Source organism: Hemicordylus capensis, chromosome 3 (assembly GCF_027244095.1).
Source record: "Hemicordylus capensis ecotype Gifberg chromosome 3, rHemCap1.1.pri, whole genome shotgun sequence".
Taxonomy (NCBI): Eukaryota; Metazoa; Chordata; class Lepidosauria; order Squamata; family Cordylidae; genus Hemicordylus; species Hemicordylus capensis.
In genome coordinates, this window is record NC_069659.1 from 254,502,449 (window position 1) to 254,521,330 (window position 18,882).

At 42.8% G+C, this 18,882-nt stretch overlaps 1 long non-coding RNA gene across 1 annotated transcript in view; it reads left to right on the forward strand.

The window, feature by feature from the left end:
• Positions 1-323: 323 nt before the first annotated feature.
• The window catches only part of LOC128352141 (uncharacterized), a 52,271-nt gene continuing 33,712 nt past the window's right edge, over positions 324-18,882 (forward strand). Inside the window, exon 1 of the long non-coding RNA XR_008320232.1 lies at positions 324-672. This is a non-coding gene — a long non-coding RNA (uncharacterized LOC128352141). The remainder of the gene's footprint in view (positions 673-18,882) is intronic.

Below are 18,882 nucleotides of genomic sequence, written 5' to 3' on the forward strand. Positions count from 1 at the left end.
TAGAACAAAAACAAGAATTAGTTTATTGTTTACAACCATTTGAAATAAAGATCTCTGGAAGGCAGAGCACATAAATTTTCTACAAAGTTGCTAAATACATCCACTGTTTAACTCTCGGAATGGTTTTTTCTTCATGATAAAATGTAACGTTTAGGGAGGTGATGTAACTGGGACAGACGTAAATAAAACTTGGTTTGCCTGCTTAGTGAATCAACTCAGACTTTCCTGACTCTCACTAGGAGGTTTCACTTCTGGGTACCTTTTACATCCAAGGTTTCTTTCCCAGGCTTCACCCTACCCCCCAGGCGCGTAACAACGATAGGGCAAGGGGAGACAGTTGTCTGGGGGCCCCACTGCCTGGAGGGGCCCCCCAGAGGCACCTCACGTGACTCCCCATTGCCCCCTGCCCAGCCCCAAGGCCCCTCAGCCACTTGCCCTGTTCGCCGTCTCTCCTGCTTGTTCTGCTGGCCGGCAATCGAGCAGCAGACAAGCTGCAAAGAGCTCCTTTTCTGCCGCCTCTCAGCTGATCGGCGGGTGGGCGGGGCTTCCACGGAGGTCTGGTGTAGGCCTCTGTGAAGCCTGAACTCGAGTAGGGCCCAAGCCAGCCAGGAAGGAGGAGGCAGCCAGAGAGGCCTCCACTGTTCTCTGCAGCAGAAGACCCCCTGCTGCCAGGTAGAGTGTGAACTCCTTTTTGTGGTTACCTTCCCCACCCCCCCACCCGGATATATAGGGATCTGCTTGCCATAGGGCTTTGATATGGGGGGGAGGGACTGAGAAGTCTCTGACTATTTATTTTTAAACAGCTTGGAAAATTTGCTGGCTTAAAAAAAACTATCTAAAAAGTCTTATAAGTGGCTTGTTTCATGGCAGAAAATTACAAAAACTTCTGGAAGAAACAGTATTATATTTATTTTATTCATTCATTCATATATTTATAAATGCACTTATGTTCAAGTTGTTTTGCAACCCAGAAGGTCTGAGTGAGAACTGTGAAGCATGTGTGGTGCTTTTATTTTATTTTATTTTTCTTGTGTGTGAACTGCTCCCCAATTACTTGCAGGGACTTCAGGGTAAATCTGGCCAACATGTGAATGCAGCACCTCCATTCCAGAGGAGAGGTGTGTTAAAGGGCTTTAAAAGCCTCCTGTGAAAAACCTCCTGGAATCAAACTTGACTGAATTTGTTCAGAATTCTGAGAAAACAAACATAGGCTCACCCTGCATGGTTGAAAGTCTCCTTGGCTAATCTGCAGTGAGGGGGCCATTTTAATCATTCATCTTTCTAGTGTGTTCTAGGCATTAAAAGTAAAACAAATGTATAGTACTCAATGTATATAACTATATATTGTGACGTGTGCGTGTGTGTATTCAGTGAAATGTATTTCCAGGCAGCATACTTATTTTGGAAAATCAGACTTAAATCCTTGGGGGCCTGGGGTGTGCGGAGGCCCTGGACTTTGAGTGGGGGGGCCCCATTTTAAAATCTTGTCTCTGGGCCCACTCCAACCTTGCTACGCCCCTGCTACCCCCACTTTCAGAGCACTGCCCAGTATAATTCTGGTTCCACATTCTCCACACATTCACCTTTCAAGTCTCACACAAACCCCTGAACAATCTCTGCTACGCCATGTCCAACCTCTTACTCCTAACAATCAGCTCCAACCCTCCAACACTCCTACTCCAACACCAACTGTCTTCTCCTGACCAACTGTCCTCCTTTTTAAAATGCCTTCCCCTCTGAACATTCCAGGCCTGGTTACTATGGCAACACACACTCTCACGTACTCACTCTCCAACTCCCATATGTACATTCTATCACAGGGGTAATCTCAATTTTTTTCCAGCAAAGAAAGACTTCTTAAGACTTGTCTTAAATATGTTTTACCTGTTTACTTTATTACTGATTACTGAAGGGGGAGGGCAGTTTGGAGTAGAAAAGAATATCTAAGGAAATGCTGCTTAAGCACATCTTCTCTGCTCAAAATTGCCCCCACTGGGGGGGAGACGCTATTAGGATTGTGTTCCATACATGTGTACATAATCCAGCTGCTCACCCAGGCCTGTCGGGTCATGGTTTCTTTGCATCAGCCTCAATTAAATTAAAGCAAGAGATAATTAGGGCCAGGCTATTGGCTGCCAGGCCAGGATGAGGTGGAGTTAAGGAGCTGTTGTGGCTCCCATGCTCCTGGCATGGAAGTCAGCATTAATGAAGCAACCCTCACCCCAAACCCACCCTGGACACAGTGTGGGCTTCAGCTGGTTATCCTTTGGGGGTCTGGATGGGAATCTTTTGGCTTCCATCACTCTGGCCGCATTCACATGTAACATGGAGCCATGGGTCCAATGGACCCACAGTTCTGCTCCCCGTCCCATCCCATCCCCACTTTCTTGTCTGAATTCGGATATCATGGAGAGCACTCTCTCTACAGTTAGTGAGACTGCAGAGAAGAGGGGGGACAGGCTGTGCAGACTTCCTTCTAGCATGAAGGACAGCCCACACAGCCAATTGTAGTTGGAGCTGAGGAAGGAGCTTCCTCTCTCAACTCTGGTTGAAGTGGATGCAGCCGGCATTAAGAATTTGGATGCAAGACAGGCTGCGTCTAGCCTCGGGTTGCAGCGGTGAAACTCACTAAAACCCAAGTGTTCAAATTGGAGTTTAAAAAACAGAACCTTGGATTGGTTGCCACATGGAACTGGAGTTGCCACATTTGCATGGTAAGAAAACCTCTGCCCCCTAAAACTCTGGTTCCATGTTACATGCAAATGCAGTCATTGGCTAGCGATAGAGTCTCTTTTTTTACCTACCTCTTACTAGCTCCATAGTTAGGTTTTTCACTGACCACAATGGCAGGTACAGTGCAGAATAGGAAACGTTAGTATAGGGTTTTGTGTGCACCTTAAGGCACAGATTTGATTTGATGAGGAGTCCTGGTTCAGTCCCTAGAAGATTCTTTATGGCTCAGGGGTTCTGGTTGGGGCTTCCTCTAGCCTGCTGAGTCATCGTCAGCCTTAAAGACTTGATGACTTGTTGGGAGGATGTTTTCTTCAAATGCCTTGACCTTAGGTTGGCTAAGAGGGGCAGCATCCACTAGAGCAGGGATTCTCAACGTCGGGTCCCCAGATGCTAGTGGACTTCAACTCCCATAATCCCCAACCAAAGGCCACTGTGGCTGGGGATTATGGGAGTTGAAGTCCAATAACATCTGGGGACCCAAGGTTGAGAATCCCTGCACTAGAGGACCGCGATGCTGGTTGGAACCAAGGTGTGTTACTGGATGCATTTTAGTTTGGGGCTTGCACTGTGGCTGGCAAGTCTCTAGTTTCCACACTGTGGGGGATGGAGAGTCAATCCCTTCTGTCATTTATTTGGCTTTCTTAATTAATAAAGTTCTGGTTCTTTATGCCTCATGTCTTCATTGGTCTGGGTACAATGTGTATTTTGCCTTTCAATCTTCCTTGAGACAATAAAAGTTTCTATCTTCAACATTAGAAACAACTAAGTCTGAACATAGGAGGAAGAAAGAAGATAGCTACCACACAGTACTAGTGAAAAATAAACCATGTCCTGTATTTTAAAAAGTTGACAGACATCACATACTAAAGGGCTTCTCTAACTTTGAAAGATTGTCTGATTACATAACATCACAGCCCTGGGGAAGATAACACTTGCCCCTTATATGAGAGTATTTCAGCTGCCTTGAGACCTACGGAGTAAGTCTCTCATTTCTGAAATTGTCACCTGGCATGCTTCTCCGTAAATCACAGCCTCAATTTGTTTCTCTCTCTTCAGCAGACATAATGAACACATAAAGTAGGGCAGAACTGGAACTCCTCCAAACAAGCAGCTTTCTACACAATTAGGCTACCTTGTAAGCTTTGCACATTAACAGTCTCCTTGGGCTGTTCCTGTATTGTAGGATTACCAGCCAATTGTTTCGTAAATTTTCTTCTGTACTTTCACTTTAAGCAGCTGTGATTGAAGGCCATGACCAAATGTAACAAGTCCACTCCTGGGCTATTGTCAAAGCCCAAAGGTGGAGGGGAAAAGCATTTGCAGAGGCCTGGACATTAGAAGTACTGCCATTTATCCAGTAGCATAACAGAGGTTAAATAAAATAGCTCCCTGCCAAAAAAAATTAAAGTCTAAAATTTAACAAAGGAAGAATGACAACACAGACAGGAGTTGTGCAAGATATAAATGGGAAACAAAAACAAAAAAAGAGTAAATGCAATTCTTTGTTCACAGAAAGACCTAATTACGATGCTAAAAGCAAAGACTGAAAATGATAGGAAATAGCTGAGTGGCAGAGTGCCAAGGGAGTAATAAATTAATACACTGTAGCCAGATAATTTGGGCAAATAGGTCTATTCCACAATTTAGATAGCTGGAAGAATAGTCAGCAGTCAACCCAAGCTGAGGAACGAAATTCTCACTTGATTGCAATGCTTACTAAGTAGCATTGAGGCAATGTGCTCTGCTCTTACCATGAAAGCAATTACATCCAACTGAAAGTTCATTTTAAAATTATTTAAAGCTGGGATACAGAACCAAGCATTGGATACAACAGAGGGAAATTGAACAAAAAATACAAGCTCAAACATGAGTATGCAACAGGAGCTTAAGGAGATCCTACCTTTCAAAGTCATGCCTTTCCTATGTCCAGGGTAGTAGAATATGTGTTGGATTTGTTTGGGCTTTTAAAAAAAATGTAATAGTCTTAAATAAAGAAAACAAAAATATACACCATTATTATTTTTTAAAAATAATATCAATCCATAATTCTGAAGAGTGTGGGGGAATGAGAGGTAGTTCACACACTGAGTTTCACGACACTATTTTACCACTTACAAGCATTTTACTGACCTCTAAATTCCTTGAAAGAAACAGACAATATACCAACTATTCTCAGTCTGTTCATGGGCATATCACACACAAAACAGCTGGTGGAAACATACCTCCAGATAGGGCTTGTTAAGTAGTGATGCCAAGCTTGTTTTGTAATGTTCTTGACAGCAATAAATTATTTGTCCCTGACCATAGGGAATGCATGTCAATGTCTGGTTATCTTCAAGGATATTCAGTCTTACTTTCATTTTTTACCCTCTCTCTCACTCACTGGCACACACTTATAAATATAACACTTAGGGATAATAATAATATGACTTGCATATTTCTGACTCAAGTCTGGAAAATGCATTAAATGACTGACTGAGGATTTATATGAAGAAACAGAAATCTCCCTTTTTAACTGGAACACATTAGAAAGAACAGGAGGTAAGGAACTAAGACACATTCCTACATCCAACTGTGTGTAGAGCCCACACACTGTGGGCATATATGACTGACACAGACAGTACAATCCTGTGCATGTTACTTTCAGCGGGACCTACGCCCTAATATATGTACACTGGATTTCAGCCACAGTTAATCATTTATGTAACTGCCCCTTTGGCATCAGCAAGATTTAGAAATCTTTTGTTTTGAGCAGATTGCACCCATAATATATAAAGATGAGATGGTACTTATTTGTCTGTGCATGACCAGTTCCTGGGATTGGAATATCAACCAAGTTAAGATATTCGGGGCTTTAATCCAGTTGTTAAAATCACTTTGATTTCTCAGGTAGGTCTTAGAACTGTGGATGGTACATAATGGTGATAGGTCATTTTCTTGCAGTGGAGGGGCTGGCAGTCTTCTGGCTGTGGAAAACTGAGTACCCAGAATGTTGGGGGCAATATGCTAAAAATCATTGTCAACCGCTTAGAGAGCTCCGGCTATAGAGCGGTATATAAATGTAAGTGCTATTGCTATTGCTAGTGCTATAGGCCGCCTTCAGAAATCACACCAAACCAAAGGCAACCATGCCAGAGGTTTGAGTTTGTCTGAATGCTAGAAACATCAGGTCCATTAGAAAAGTGACCTGCAGTTTCTGGCCACAAACCTGAATTGCCACCCTTTGTCCTTCTTCAGCTTCACTACTGAAACCTCTAGTGGCAGTGTGTCATCAGAAGGCTGCTGCAGCTGTAACCAGAGTTGAGGGTAGGAAGCTCCTCCCTCTCTCTGACTTCTATTGGCTTCCGCAGCTGCCCTTTATGAGAAGGAGAAAGCCCGCGCAACCAGTTCCTTCCCCACTTTCAGGCTCCCAGACTTCAGATTGGGATTGTCTGGGAGCATGTATGGGGTGTGTGGGGGAACCTTGAATCCGTTGGATCTGCAGTTTCCCGTTATGTGTAAAAACGTTCATGGTATAATGGAATCTGATTTTGCAGCTCACAGCATAGTAGAGTGACTGTTTGGAAAATGAAAGATAAATTTAAAATCTTTCCTTACAGTATTTGCTTAATTACTTACATGGCAGGACTATATTTGCTGGCTCTTGGTTCCCAGATGCTCTGCCTTCCTCTTCTTCCTGTTCTGTAACTCAGACTCCATTTTTTTGTGCTTTAACTCACCAGCCTCCCAGTGATGGAAATGCTTGCCATCGCAGTTACAGTTTTCACTTCCTCAAATGAAAGTTGCTGGAACTGTGAGCAGTGCAGGGGAGAACATGAGTGATGCATCGGGGCAGGACTTCTGGCACGCTACAGCCTCTGCTCTAATAATGGCTGAAGGTGGCTTTGGCCTTCTCTGTGTAGTACTAGTTCTTCATGATGACAACTGCTCCTCCTTTGTCAGCTTCTCATCATAATTGTTTCTGAGGGTATGATGGCATCACAGTTGAGATTAGCATGGTTGAGGTCAGCTTGTATGGCTGAGATGCAGAAGGTTTTCAGACTGGATGCAGATGGCTTCTTCGATCATGTACAAAAAAAAATCAGTTGCTATGCAAAAGAATAAATGGACACATACCTAATGTCAGGAACGAAGACCCTCAAAAAAGAGTAAGAGAACATTTTAATCTTCCAGGACACTTTGCTGCAGAATGCCCCTTTCCCGGCCTCATGCAGGTGGGAGGGCGATTTGTCCCAGCCCTGCACGAGGCCCAGGAAGACTCCCATTGGTCCTTGGGCCTTGGGGGCAGGGTTTAGCGGCTGTTCCAGCATCTCCCCACCCTGCATTGTCAGTCCAGCGTGAGATTTCCCCATCCCCCTTCCCTGGAGTAGAGCGGGCCTAGAGGCTGGTCATCCCTTGGGGGGCCAAATAGGAATTTTCTGCTCCCAACAGATTGGCCTTGGTTGGGGTTTTTTCCGCCTACTCTGTTCTGTTCCATTAGGGGAAGCTGTTAGATAGTTAGGTCATAGCTGGCAGGGACAGTGCAGGTTTGGGTGGTAAATAGTGGGGTTTAACATCGGTGAGCACCCTTGGATGGTTGAACGGGTGATTGGTCAGTTGCTCCCTTGTGGTTTGTGCAGCCCAGGAATGACGATTCGCCATGAACCGGCTTCAGGACTTTGCAAACCCTTGGGCTGCGTGGTCCTGGGTGTGCAAAGGCCTAGAAGGATCCAGGCCCCCGCAGGGGGGTTGGCTATGAAGGGGAGGGATCGGGCTGGTGCCTGATGCTTTCCTGAGCCAGGGTGTGTCGCCCAAGCAAGGTACAGGGGAGGACCGGGGTGTCCAAACCTGGCCGTTGCTAGGCCCCGCACTGTCTTGGGGAGGTGGATATCCCTACCTAGTTTGCTTGCTCAGTGTTAATTAATTTAATAAAGTTATGACCAGTTTCACCCAAAAAATAGTTGTCTGTGTCTTCTTGGGCTGGGGTCTGGGGACAATTGTAAGTTGCATTCTTCAACTGAAGAACTTCCAAGTAAGACTAGAATGTTAGACTTCTGAATTACAATGTATAACAATCTTTGATTTATTATCTTTGGTATAAAGTAAAGTGTGTCATCAAGTTGGTTTCGACTCCTGGCGCCCACAGAGACCTGTGGTTTCTTTGGTAGAATACAGGAGGGGTTTACCACTGCCTCTTCCCACGCAGTATGAGATGATACCTTTCAGCATCTTCCTATATCTCTGCTTCTCAATATAGGTGTTTCCCATAGTCTGGGAAACATACCAACGGAGATTCGAACCGGCAACCTTCTGCTTGTTAGTCAAGCATTTCCCCGCTGCGCCACTTAAGATGGTTATCTATTCTACAGTATACATAAGGCCTAATCATTCCTGTCACATGACAGAATTAATTAACATAACTTTTCTGGAAGGATGTTACTGCCAATTACTGTTATTGTGAATTATTACCATGCTTACTGTATATTCTTTTACACTTATCACAAGACTAGGCCCTAGGCCCTAGTTTCAACTTTCCCCACTATCTATGCATACCTCCCTCCCAACTGAGGATTATACTTCATGAATCTGAAGAAGTACACAGTAGTTACAAAAGCTTATGCTATAATAAATGTGTTAATCTTTAAAGTGTCACAAGACTCTTGTGAATATGCATTAGGAATGCACAGGAATAGGCTACAAGTTTGGGCCAGGCAATATCCAAAATGTTGTTTCAGTAGTAATGTCAGTACTTAAGATATTCTCCCTCCAGTTGGCACCTATAATGTTCCTTTCTAAATACTCTTTTGTATAAAAGAACAGACCTTTAAGGACTTGTTAAATCATGAGAATTCCAGCTCTTCAAAGTTCCAACCTCATACAGAAGGACATTTCCAAAGGATATCAAACCATAAGAAAGAAGGAAAATGATCCAGTTTGTTTTTAGGCCTTTGAGAAAAATAATTGTACCAGAAACATAATCAGTAAGGTGTTCTCTTTTCATACTTTACTGCAATACTAATGTGAAATTCTGACTAGATAAGATGACAATAGGTTAGATTTGTATGTCCAGAAATAATTATGCTCAAAGCAATTCACAATATTTTAAAAGCAGCATCATTTCAATTGTAATCAAGTATAACAATATAAACAAAATGATCAAAACCAAGAAAATTTAACAATACACATTAGCAGCAAGGGTTGGTTTAAAAAATACAGATACCATCAAAGCAAGCACAAATTATAGCTAGATAACAAACTGGTGTTTTCTCAGACTTCTGAAGATGCTAGACATATTCTGCGACTCACACTCAACAAATTCAGTCCCAAGACAAAAGGCAAGGGGTACAGAGTGCAACCCCTATAGAAACAACCCCTACCGTGGCTAAACCCTACACCACTAAGATATGCTCACATCGTGTGAGTAAAAGGACCACCCCCCAAACTGGCAGGGAGAACATAACCTATCTCTGGAAAGGACATCGCACACACCCCACACTGTGAAGCCCACTCCATTATTGGGAGTCCAAAGATAGTTAAAAGGGTGGCCCTCATTCTAGTCACAACCATAGCAGCTTCAGCTGACATGTCTTCTCTGCAAAAGATGGCACATCCATGATTGTTCCTGATGTTTCCTACATCTTCCAGGATTCTCTCACATAGCAACAGCTGAGGAAAACTCTGGCCTCTCAGTGCCCCAGCTGCCATATTTTAACCGCAGTCATAATGCCCGCCACTTTTCTGGCTCCAATTATTGTTTAGCAAAACAATAACAGCTCTAAAGCAGAAGGCCGGGCCAGAACTGCAAGCACTTACCAACTCTGCCTCCTCATGATGGCAGCAAAATTTTTATTTTACTCTAGACAACAGAAGTTCAGGTGTGCACAACAATGAATATCATATTGTTCCTCGCACGTTGAAGTTACTGGCTAGAGGTTACTTCCAAGTCTAACTCATAATGTGGTTAATCATGTGGTAGTAAGCATGGACACTGGTATGTGTGACATTGCAGCCAAGTAGAAGCTTATTTTAATAAAGAAATCAGTCCTTTTACCTTAGAGGCAAACCTTGGCTTAAACAACCTTTCTAAAGATAACAGATGGTCAGCAATTTAATAATAATGTGCTAGATTTGGCACATTACTTAAGGGGATATTGTTGATGACAAAAAAATTAATATCACACTATATCATTCCAAAGAAAAGTGGGAAGAAAGCTTTATCATTAATATACATTGACAAAACAACTAATTAGATTTCAAGTTTGCACTCAAATGAAAACACGAGTCATAGGATTTTGGTAATAATGGGCCACAACTTTATTTATTACAAATGGGGATTGGTGCAAAAGGGGATTGGTGCTCCCTCCCTCCATGGTGTGGTAACTAGAGCTCACCACCCAGGATGCAAGCCCAGCCAATAACACCATGGGCAACATATCTTGGCTCCAGGCAGGCCCATTGCCCTGTGGCTGGAGCTGCCCTTCCTAGCCAACCTAATGTCAGGCAACTTCACACACCATCCCTGCCATCCCTGAAGCTGTATAGTCCTTTCAGACTGGCGAAGTCACAGCAGGGACTTAGAGCAAGCCCAAGCCAGAGTTCCCTGAGCTCTAAAACTTCCAGGGAATGCCCTGGGCTCCTCTATACACCAAACGTGTGCTTAAAGTGCTCACCAGACCCTACGCTATTAAAGTATTCTGCACTGTCCTTGCCATTGTGACCATGAAAACTAACTAACTAAGTACATAGTGAGAGGTGGGTGAAAAGGTCAAATCAAAAACCTGGCCAAAGGTCCATCAGGCCAGAGCCCAAGAAATTCCTACCCAGCCCACCAAAAGGGAGACCAGCAGAAATCACACTATGCCCAGGGATGGGCAGGAGGTGTCTGGGGTAGTGAGTGGGCTTGGCAAATGGCCACAGAAGCTCCACCCCTCCAAACCCAGCAACCAGTGACAGCTCCTGTCTCATGCTCCATTAGAGGAGCTGGGGCAAACAAGCCATGTCATGGATGAACCACGGCAAGTGGCAGGCTTCTTGAATAAGTGGCAGGCTTCCTGACTGTGAGAAAGCTCTAAAGTCCTATGGCATTTGCAAAAACAAGAAGTTGTTCTACGAAGAACGAATCAGCCTACTTTCCTTTCACTGTCTCTACAACTGGACTAAATTTGGTTCAAATTGAGGTCCACAAGTTAGATCTCTTGCCCCTCAAAAGTTAACACACCGACCATATTGGATCGGGGTGGGTAATATCATCACAAACCACACCATTGGGGCATCCCTATTTGTCCATTCAGCTGTAACAAATTTGGTTCAAATTGGTTAAGCAGTTCACAAGTTAGCTCACTTGCACCTCAAAAGTTTATGGTACCGCCATCTTGTATCAGGGTGGATGACATCATCATAAACTACACCACTGAGGTGTCTCTGTGTGTCACTCACTACAACTGTAACTAATTTGATTCAAATCAGTTAGACAGTCCACAAGTTACCCCACTTGCGATTCAAACATCCATGCATCCACTTGGATTGGGTTAGATGACATCATCACAAACCATGCCATTGAGGTGTCCCTATGTGTCCCTACAGCTGCAGTAAATTTGTTCAAATCGGTTAAGCAGTTTACAAGTTAGCCCACTTGCACCTCAAAAGTTTATGTGTCCGCCATCTTGAATCAGGGTGGATGACATCATAACAAACTACACCATTGTTGTCCCTACAACTGTGCCCGATTTGGTTCATATTGGTCCAGGCATTGCAAAGTTGATAGTGGGCGGGGCACACACGGACAAACGGGCGGACATGTACAGAATGCCAGGTGATATCATAAGCTTAAAGTAGGCTAAAAAAAAAAGCCCTCTCAAACAGATTGTAGGATGTAACTGTCTGAAAATATTCAAAGCTCATATTTAGACAGTTATCTTGTGCTCATATATTTCACACTGAAATTAACATTTGCAGGCACCATGTAATGCAGGATTGCAGCCCTTATACGCACTGGAAGAAAAGACCACACATAAGATTTATCGTTTGGACTCCATAGTGAGAGGACATTTTCTGAAAACACAAAATTCAGCAGAATTATGACAAAATATTTCTGTTCCAGTGTGTTATAATCCTTCTCTATTATTTTGACAGCTAGAAATCCACTGCACTTCACTGATCAGGAAGCTTTATCTGTTGTCAGTCTTACATCAAGCAGTATGGTTATTCTAATGCTGCATTTTATTTCTTTTACACTTAACCATTTCCTGTGATCTCATCCAATATTGAGATAAACAGGTAGAAACATCCTTAAGGATCATTGTCATTGTAAATATCAAAATCACATTGTCATGACAAAAAAATGTATGTGTACATACAGCTGTGCCAAATTCTAAGTGAATTTGAAATTTCTGGAAAAGGTTTACTAACAAATCATGTTTAGTTATGATACCAAATCAATACACCTTGATGCAGTGAAGGGGGAAGTTGCTTCTATTCAAAGTAGCACTGACTGACAGAAATTTACAGACATTCATTTACAGTGATGTAGGCTGACACCTAATGGCGCAGCGGTTGCCGATTTGAATCCCCGCTGGTACTATATTGGGCAGCAGTGATATAGGAAGATGCTGAAAGGCATCATCTCATACTGCGCAGGAGAAGGCAATGGTAAGCCCCTCCTGTATTCTACCAAAGAAAACCACAGGGCTCTGTGGGCGCCAGAAGTCGAAATTGACTTGACACACTTTACCTTTAGGCTGACATAGGGATGTGGAGAAATTTACCCAAAGAAATTCTCTCTGAATGTAATGGGTTTTCAGGGTTCACCCAAGGAGGTATACACTGATGGGGTCTGAGCTGTCAGTGACTGACCAGGAGAGAGATCTTGGAGTCATGGTGGACAGCTCATTGAAAATGTCGACTCTGTGTGCAGCAGCTGTGAAAAAAATCAAATTCCATGCTAGGGGAAGGGGATTGAAAAGAAAAATGCTAATGTTATAATGCCCTTATACAAATTGTTGGTGTGGCCACATTTGCAGTACTGCATACAATTCTGCGTACAGTTTCACAGCAGCCCTCTTGCCTGTGGGCTTCTCAGAGGCATCTGGTGGACCACTATGTGAAACCAGATGCTGGACTAGATAGGCCTCTGGCCTGATCCAGCAGGGCTGTTCTTATGAGAAATTGAAATTCTTTCTGAATTTCAGAGTTTCTGCCAACGAGGAATTTTCTAAGTTTCTGACAAAAGTTGTACTGAATGAGAGAGAAATGAGATATGTGGACTATAAGCTAAAGAATGACTTAGCATTGCTAGTGTGAGCCATAGGTGTGCTCACTTCCCTACCTGTAAAGGGAGGAAGTTTGCAGCTTCTGTTAGTAGTTTAAAATAAACTATAATTGAACCCAACAGAGTGTACTAACCACAGTTTGTGAACACACCAAGTTATCAAACCAGAATCTCAGTGGATTCTGGTTTCATATCTTGGCCTGTTAATAAACTGTAGTTAGATCGAATCAGGATTTCCTGGGATTGGATACAGAGATAAACTGAGATTCTTCTAAAACATAAATGGATGCTTGTGCATGAAGGGGAGGGGGAAAATACGCAAGCAAAGCGCTTATACCAGCAGTGCTGAACCATGGTTTCATTATGGTTTAGTGTTACATCTAAAGCTGGTCACTGTGCAATTTATTTTCCCTAGGCTAAAAGAAAGAGTCAGAAATGAATTTAAGTTGAGTTCATGCATTATATAATTCATGTGAAAATGCATGTCATTGCAATTATTAGCTGTTAATCTGAATGGTGTTAATCTGAATGGATAGAAACTGCTATCATCAGTCGTCATGATTCAGTGCATCCTTTCTAGGAATCATAGTTCACTAGCATTTCAACTCAGGGAATTAGTTACCAAAAATTAGAAGCCAAGCTCCTATATTTACTGTAAATTGCATCCTAGAAAGAGGTTATGGAAGGGTAGGGTGGAACAGATTTAATAAGTCATAACTATGTATAGGCCAATATTGGAATGGATGTTTAGAGGCTGTTTGGATGAGCAGTTGCACATAAGAACATAAGAACAGCCCTGCTGGATAAGGGCCAAGTCCCATCTAGTCCAGCATCCTGTTTCACGCAGTGGCCCACCAGATGCCACTGGAAGCCACAGGCTGGAGTTGAGGGCATGCCCTCTCTCCTGCTGTTCCTCCCCTGCAACTGGTACTCAGAAGCATCTTGCCTTGAGGCTGGAGGTGACCTATAGTTCTCTAACTAGTAGCCGTTGATAGACCTCTCCTCCATGAAGTTATCCAAACCCCTCTTAAAGCCATCCAGGTTGTTGGCTGTCACCACATCTTGTGGCAGAGAATTCCACAAGTTGATGTTTCGTTGTGTGAAAAAGTACCTCCATTTGCTGGTCCTAGATTTCCTGGCAATCAATTTCATGGGATGAACCCTGATTCTAGTATTATGTGAGAGGGAGAAGAATTTCTCTCTATCCACTTTCTCCACACCATGCATGATTTTATAGACCTCTATCATGTCTCCCCGCAGTCGTCTTTTTTCTAAACTAAAAAGTCCCAGGTGTTGTAGCCTTGCCTCATATGAAAGGTGCTCTAGGCCCCTGATCATCTTGGTTGCCCTCTTCTGCACCTTTTCCAGTTCTACAATGTCCTTTTTTAGATGTGGTGACCAGAACTGTATGTAGTACTCCAGGTGTGGCCACACCATAGTTTTGTATAAGGGCATTATAATGTTAGCCGTTTTATTTTCAATCCCCTTCCTAATGATCCCTAGCATGGAATTGGCCTTTTTCACAGCTACTGCACATTGAGTCGACACTTTCAATGAGCTGTCCACCATAACCCCAAGATCCCTCTCCTGGACAGTCACCGACAGCTTTTGAGAGTGATTGAAATATACCTTGACACTGCATTGGGATGCTTTTCAGACGACATCATGGTGAATAGGCTCACAGTGCACCACCACACTCTTCGCATATTGGTCTGGTGTTACCGGCCCTATGCTAATTAGCCAGCTGTGGAGTTTTACATATCCAGGAAGAGAATCCGGTAAAATAGAGAAGGTTGCCATTGCTGACAGAGTAGGGTATGGTATGCAAGGCCAATTCTTCTGCCTGGGCAGTTGACTTTGCTCATCATCATTTCTCTTAATGGCTCTTCTGTTCAGCTTCCATACCTTTTCAAAATTCACTCATAAGTCAGAAAGGTCCACAGTACCAGTTCATCCATTTGGACTACCCCCATCACTCCCACTTCTCTTCCAAACCACATTTCCCCAGAGCCGTTTTCAGTAGGTTAAAGCAACCAGTAGGAGTCATTTTTTGCTAATTATCCCTCATCACTGAAGAATGGGAAAGTTTGCAAAGTTTAGGAAGGTTTGCAAGCAAAGGAAATGCTGGAAAACTAGCATTTTCTCTGTGTAATTACTTATCCATTTTTCATGTGGGGCTTTTTAAAACAAAAGACTCCCCAGGTGAAGATGAGTTGATTACTTTACTATGATATTATAGCAGATACAACTAGTCCAGTATTTCAAAGAAGAACATATTGGAAACGCATGCTTCTCAATGAACTGTGCAAAATTACCTGCAATAATAGAACACTATAAAAACCAAGTGCAGGATATAAACAACATGAGAACTTAGCCATACCTAATACAGTCAACAACTAAAACATTATTTTTCTCTTTCATTGTATTCATTCTTGCCAGTACAGAACCTCTGTTAAATCAGGACATATACTTTGTCCCAAACATATCCAAGCCCTGCTATAGGCCTTCATAGCCATTGCTGTTCTCCACTTGCCTCCCCGCTTTCATTTCTTTGCCCCAGGCTCTGAAACCACCATACTGGGATTTGGAAGACCCATTTGAAACAAATTGCTTTAATTAAAATAGTAATTTTCAGTCCCAAGAGATGTAAACTATTAGCATGTTGCCAGGAGGGTGTTACACTAATGGAGAGCAATGAGCAATTACAGACAATCTGCTGCAGAATCTCAGAGAAAACGCACTGGAAAGAACTAGAACATTCATTAGCCAAATCAACATTTGCCACCATACACAACATTTATATTTAAAGGTACATATGCTATTTCCTCTTTGACAATTCCCTAACAAGTATACTGCATTTCCTTGTATGTCAAGGACACACTATTTTCATATGAAATGATGTAGCAGTCAGGTTTAAGGGAGGGGAGGGGGAGACTTTTCCTTGAGCTTTGTTAAAAACTTCCACAGTACTGCAGATAATAAAATTCAATAGTCAGATAAAATGATTAACTTTTATTATATCATAGCAAATTTATTTTTCTAGCAAGTACTCAAGCATTCAATTTGCCAGTTTTCTCTGGAGAGAAAGCTTTAGCAGGCTCAGATTTTAACAAGCTACTCTAGATGAAATTCTTTCTTCAGTGAGGTCAATGGTGTTTTGTCCCAGAGATCAGTGAAATCAACAGAAAACAATGCACTGTAGATACAGATTTCATAGGGCGTTTCCACATAATTGGACTGTGTGTGCCCCATCACATTTTTCTCAGAACACAATTCTCCATGAAACCCTCCTACAGAGATAATGCCATAAATATCCAGCTTGCATATCAACTATGGAAATGCATTGGTTCATACAGAACGATGTCCTTATCTACTAGTGTGAGGGCTATAGGCCATCTCCAGCCTCAGAGGCAGGAAGCCTCTGAATGCCAGTTGCATGGGAGTAACAGCAAGAGAGAGGGTATGCCCTCAACTCCTGCCTATAGGCTTCCAGCGGCATCTGGTGGGCCACTGTTTGAAACAGGATGCTGGACTAGATGCGCCTTGGGCCTGATCCAGCAGGGCTCTTTGTCCTTACGTTTTCCTGGAATCAACCCATTACCAAATAAATGCTGAGGAAATGTGAAAATCTTGCAAGAGGTATTAATGTGAAGGCAGATATCTGGCTTCATATTTGTTTTTCATAAATTAAGAACAATTGCTCATTTAGGACTAAACTAGGTGGGATACAAGTACTGTACATATGTTCTTGTGTCTGCCCCATTCACGGGGAGGGGTGTTTCTGTATTGTTTTTGTTGTTATTTTTATAAGCAATTTTTAAGTATTTGGAAATTTAAAAGTGCAACAGAAATGCAGTAATTAAAGATAAATCAATACATGCATGTAACATCAAAAGGAACATGGGGGTGAGGGAGCTGAAACTTCCACCACACACCCCTAACTACAGTAAAGTTTATTTAACAGAACTGTGGGGACTGAAAGGTTAAGAGTTGTAGGATGGGCTTCTACCACTAGAGGTGACTGGGAGGAAGAACCTAATTGTTAATTTGTGTTAACCAGAAGACGGTTGATGGTAGCAGCAGGTTCTGATTTTGTATATCTTAATTCTTTAGTCTGATAAATACAGTGGACCTCGCTATATGCAGTCCTGACATCCACAGTACAGCATATCCACAGCATACCCATGGTCAGGCAACCGGCACCTGACCTTGGTATATGTGGGAAAGGGTTAATTTCTGCATGTCCATGGTTTGGGGGTGGCCAGAAATGACCTCTGAGGTCATTTCTGGCCACCATTTTGAGAAAGGGGGGCATTTTGTGGCTCATTTGTTGTTTTTTAAAAGCCATAATTTTTCATGGGAAAATGGCAGATTTGGAACTTGTGGGGCATTGCTGGACAGCTGAATACCAATGGAGCATGGTAAGGCACCATTTTTAGGGCAATTTCCCACCATTTTTAGCTATTTTTCCAGCCTCCAGGAACCTAACGTCTCGATTCCCATTACTCAATGCACAGTTCCATTATCCGTGGTTGTAGAGGAGAAACGGAACCCCGTCGATAATAAGGTCCACCTCTAAACTATCTTATCAGAAGTAAGTTTTGTTCAATTGTAAAGATTAGAGAAACTGGGATGGCAGGATTACTTGATGGCAGGACTGTTGGAAGTGAAGGACTCTGTGCTGCCTCATGCCTCAATGACAGAGGGGGACAGATAGTGAGTCAGAGATGTTATGAATGGTCCATAACATATCAGAACCAGAGGTACCAACTCAGAAGTATGTGAAATATAGGCCTGTGTCTGATTTCATTTTATATTAAGAAATGAATTAACTCCTGAACTCAAGGTGAACTGGCATACTAGATCTCAAACTGCTCTGTGGAGCAGGAGGCCATCCGGCATTGTATTGTAAAAATGGATATGCAAGGAAACACAAAAGCCAGGCCTGAATGCTGAATGCTAATCAATATGCTAAAAATGTGACCCAGGCTGCTCTTCTGTTGCAAGAAACCAATGTGAATCATTGTCAATGATGGCTCTGCTATTCCCAAGGGGGATATCTCAATTGCTCTCTATAGAGGTTCAACAGAGATCCACCTGTAGACTTTAAATCTTACCTCACTGATGCTACAAATGTATTGAACGTCTCACACACCTTTTCATGTTACTTTAAATATTCTCTTGTTATAATTACACACTAGATAGAGGTACACAAGAAATAATGTAATTGCTGTCTCACAACTAATTTTCTCACTAACTCTTGACTTTTAACACCTTTTTGGGGTCAGACTGGCAAGATGTAATTTGCAGCTCTGAGAATGCAGATTTGCTTTGGGCAATATTCCCCCTCCCTTCTAAGCGCACAGTTTACAGATGAGATTGAGATCTCTCTAAACTGACCAAATATCCTGAGAGATTTTTGGTAATTAAAAGACAATATTCAGAGGATAGCAGGAATAAACGCCTTTTGTGATTCAGAAGACTCAAATGGACATCAAAGGATGGAACCACTATAAGATGGAGTCTCTGGACATGGCAGTTTAGCTATCTTGTGCCTACAGCAAAATTTGCTCACAGCAATGCCAGGGTTTGCTGCCAAGCCGCGGGGCTAAGCAGGAACTCTGCCCATGGACAGGAACTGTCTCCTACAAGCAGACTTATGCCTTCGGGCAATCTTGCTCACACAAAGATCCCAGAGTTTGCATCCCCAATCTGTCAAGCCAGCAGGAACTCTGCCCATGCACAGAGGCTGTCTGTGACTTCTACTGCACAGTGAGAAGTCAAGACTCCCCAGCCATGGTGCTCTGGCTCTCAGCCGTGCCCTGAGCAGACTGCAAAAAGGTTCCTGTCTCCAGCCAGAGGCCTCCTTCAGCTGAAAGATCCTGCACTCTCAAATCTCTCTG